Raw genomic sequence first — 4,632 nt, 5'->3', positions numbered from 1 at the left:
TCCTCAAATTATGTGGCATTACCATATTAATCCCGCATTACACTAGATTCTTTATCTAATGAATCTAATGAACCGATTATTTCTATTCGATCCTATATTATTGATCAAGAGATTAATTCTCTTGCTCATTACACTCAACTTCCAAATAAGGGAGAAATTAATAAAAATGGTGCCTATCCTTCTTATATACAAATTTTAGAAGATATTATCATCCTTTTGCCCTTACATAGAGTCAACCCAACTTAGCTAATACATTTTTTCATGATATAGTTGAGGTCGTTTTTTGGCCCTTTACTAAGAAAGAAACTTTTTATTTTGGAATGTACCTTAGTCACATCTTTTGGCAACTTTATGTTAACACTTTCTTAGATATTAGTATACTCATGTCAAAATTTCTCAAAGTTATTTTCGTTCATCAACTTGAATTGTAATGAACCGAAAGTTACGGTATCGGAAATTGAGTCTTGAGTACTGTTTCCGTGAAATTTATTCATGAATATTTATTAGAAATATTTATGAATTATATTTGAATGGTTATTTAGTGTTTAATTAAGTGAAGTAGCTTGAATTTAGTTTAAAGGATTAAATTGCATAAGGAATAAAAGTTTAATTATAGATTAAAGAAGTAAAAGGGACTAATCTAGCAATTAGACCCTAAGTGCCATGTGTGTGAATGTATGATATAACATGTGTAATAGTTGGTATATATGTGTAATAGCTATAAGATATTTTATGTTATAGCTATTACACATGTTAATTTTATATTTATTATAGGTTAATAATAATATAATATAGTATAATGAATAAAGAATAATGAGTAAAGAAACATAGAAAGAGTTACAGAGAGCAAACGTGAGAAAGAAAGAAAGAAATAGAAAGAAAGAAATAGAAAAGGGAAATTTGAGGATTAAGGCCCTAAAGCTTGATTGGTAAGTTGTTTTAGCTCATTTTCTTATGATTTTTATGTTTATGGATGCCTAATTCAAAGTTCTACATGTATGAGGTTAAAATGAAGAAAAATAGAAAATTTTTAGATATTGATTTAGTTGAATAAATTGAGGTTTTATGGGTTATATTGATAGGAATTGAAGTTAGAAGTGAAAATTGAGTGATTTATTAAAAGAATTCTAAGTTAGGTTTAAATAGGAATTAAGTTGAATAGAGCTCAAAATTTATGTTTTATAATGAATTTTATGAGTTAGAAATTGTTCATGAGTTGATTAAAAGAGAATATGAAGCTTAAGTTAAAGAAAAAAAGATTAGTAATGGAAAAAGGACGAAATTGAAATTTTTGTAAAAGTTTGATAGAAAGTGAAAAATGTGTTTTATGAATTAGTATATTGATGATTTTTAATTGTATGATTGTTAGTAGCAAACGTAGCACCGGATACGTCATCAAAGAAGGGAAAAGAGAAAGTGAACGAAGATATCGATTAAATTCGATAAATAGTGGTTTGTATTTCTATAAACCAAGTTTAATCGTTATTGCTATATTTGATATTTATATTGTATGAAAATGTGAATGAGGTAAGTATTTTTACCATATTGAAATGAATGTGATTTTGAATACCATATTAACAGTGTCGGGCTAGTCGGATATAGTTGACATGTCACAGGAATTGGAAGTATTGGGATATTCCGACATTGAGTCGATGAGACACTATGTGTCGACTACTGTTAAAGTTCCGGATTTGTTCCGATGAAGTACTTTGTGTACTATAATGTTAAAGTTCCGGATTTGTTCCGATGAAGCACTATGTGCTTATCCCGGAGTGTGGGTTGGATCCGTGTATCCGTTAGTATCCGAGTTATGTTAATAAGGGTAAATAAAGTAAATGTTATTAAAGTACTGATTGATATTGAATAATAGCAATAATGTGTTTGAATTACCATGTTTTAATGTTGATTAAGCTATTGTTTATAGAAATACCACTGAGAGTATTCTCAGCATACGGTTTGTTTTTCATGCAGCTAGGTATGAAAGTATAAGGACTCAAAGATATGCCGATCCCCAAACTCAAATTGGTGAAGTTTCTATCTTTTTGGAAAATGGCATTGTACCTAGATGTCTTTTGGTCATTTTGAAAGTATCTAAGTTGTTAAGTGATATTTTGGTATGTTTTGTAAATGTTACCAAAACCTTAAGTATGGTATTTTTGATATGTTAGTGAAGAGTAATAAGAGGAATTGTTGGTAAATGTTGTAGAGAGAAGAAATGAAGATGTTATAAACTTAGTTATCAACATTTTATACTAAAACAGATTTGGACAGTAACAGTAGTCCAACTTTGAAAATATACCAAAAATAGTATAAAGTGAATTAGATGATGAATAAAATATTTAATTGAAGCTTAATGAATCTATTTTATATGGAAGAAACAAAATAGGTAAAAGATTTGTATTTTATGAGATATTTACGTTTTGGTGAAACAGTGTTAGAACAATTTTTGGATTCCCTATTCTGACTTTAGAAATTAACCATAAATTGTGTATTAAGAATTAGGACTCAAACTTTATTTGTATGGATTCCTTATTGAGTCTATTTTTAATTGAAACAAATGGCATAGTCATTGGATTTCTGTAAAGGAATAAATTTGATTCGTAGTGCACAAGGGTCAGAGTAGCCGAACCCTAAAACAGGGGAGAATTTTTCTAATAAACTGTACTAATTTGCCTGACCAAAAAATTCTAGAAAAAATTAGTAAGTATATATATGAGTCTAGTTTCAGGGAAAATTTACGGAATTGGATTTTGAGTTTCGTAACTCGAGATATGATTTTTTTAGCGACCGTGACGCAGATGGATAGTTTACTACGAAAACTGTTTAAGTGCTAAGATAAGTTTTGTAATGTCTCCTGCTTGACTCCGGCAACGGTCTCGGGTAGGGGGACGTTACAATATTGATTGGTATCAGAGCTATTTAGGTTTAGTCGGTTCTAGGACTAAATCGAATGTCAATGTGAATCTAGAGGTACATGCCATTACTAAGTCAAATTTGAGTTGGGATTGGATGCTGATATGTTTGTTGAATATTTTTGTTTTATAGCATTAAGAATGTCTGATAAAAGCATTGAGGATACTGATCAAGAGATGTATAGTGAAGATGATGAACCGTATAATGTGAATGAATCAGAGTCTGCAACTCCAAGTTTGAATCCAGTAGGAAATCAACCGAATGTTGGAAGTGATAATACTGAAGTCTTTAGAATAATCGCCGATGCCCTTCAAAAAGCGGTAGGAACTATGCTTGCTACATCCTCTATCCCTACTACCCGAAGAGCTCCAATTAAAGAATTGAGAAAATATGAAGCTACAGAATTTTTGGGTGCAAAGGGAATTGATTCGACTACTGCTAAAAATTGGTTAAAGACTACAAAGAGAGTTCTGAAGCAACTTGAATGTACACCACAAGAAAGCTTAGTGTGTGTTGTCTCATTACTACAAGAGGAAGCTTTAGTATGGTGGGAATCAGTGATTCAGAATGTACTTGAGGAACAGATAAGTTGGGACTTCTTTCAAAAGAGTTTCAAAATAAGTATTTGGGAGAAATGTACATAGAGGACAAAAACAAGAGTTCTTAACACCTGAAACAAGGTGAGATGCTTATAGTGGATTATGAACGAGAATTTCGAGATTGAGCAGATATGCCACGAGTTTGTACCAACCGAAGCCGTAATCGATGTAAAAGATTTTTAAGAGGATTACGTGATGAATTTAGACTACAGTTGATGCCTCTTAGAATCACCGAGTTTATGGATTTAATGGAAAGAGCTAAGATGATTGAACAAATTCTCGAAAGGGATAAAAAGTCCAAGTTGCTCATTCGATCGAAAAACGTCCCGAATGGTTAGTTCAAGTCCGCACCTAAGCGGTCAAAGGAATCACCGGTAATTAGAGATTTAGTTCTCGATCGGAAAGGAGTGATCGAGGTCGAAAAGACAGATCATCGTGTTCATGGCAAGATCCAAGTCCGATTCGAATCTGAAATTCCAATATGTGAGCATTGTGGAAACCGACACAAAGAGGAGTGTAGAAAGTTGACTGGAGGTTGTTTCCGTTGTGGAGCTACCGATCACTTTATTAAAGATTGCCCAAAGATATCTGGAACAACACCGACAGAGTGCAAAGATCTGAATTTGCTTCCAGAGGTCGGGATCAGCCAAGTAGTTCGTTTGCTAGAGGTGGTACTAGAAGAACTAGTGAGAGTGCTACACAACAATCAAGCTAGAGCTCCAGCTCGAGCGTATGTTGTGAGGACTCGAGAAGAGAAAGATGCTCACGATGTGGTGACAGGTATATTCTTATTGAATTCAACACCCGTTTATGCTTTAATAGACCCTGGGTCATCACATTCATATGTTAATACGAAAGTAGTTGAGACAAAAAAATTAGAGTTTGAATTGTCTAAAGTTATGATAGAAGTGTCTAGTCCACTGGGACAAACTACTTTAGTGAACCATATATGTCGAAGATGTTCGTTAATGATTCAAGATAGAATATTCCTGTTGATCTGCTGATTATGCCATTTGGCGACTTTGATGTTATTTTGGGAATGGACCGTTATCGAACATGGAGTGATTTTAGACTGTTATAAGAAGAAGTTTATTGTTCGAATGAAAGTGAAGATAGAATT

The sequence above is a fragment of the Gossypium arboreum genome, chromosome 7 (genome assembly GCF_025698485.1).
Source record: "Gossypium arboreum isolate Shixiya-1 chromosome 7, ASM2569848v2, whole genome shotgun sequence".
Classification (NCBI taxonomy): domain Eukaryota; kingdom Viridiplantae; phylum Streptophyta; class Magnoliopsida; order Malvales; family Malvaceae; genus Gossypium; species Gossypium arboreum.
The sequence above is the reverse complement of the archived record's forward strand: the minus strand, read 5'-3'. Positions refer to the sequence as shown.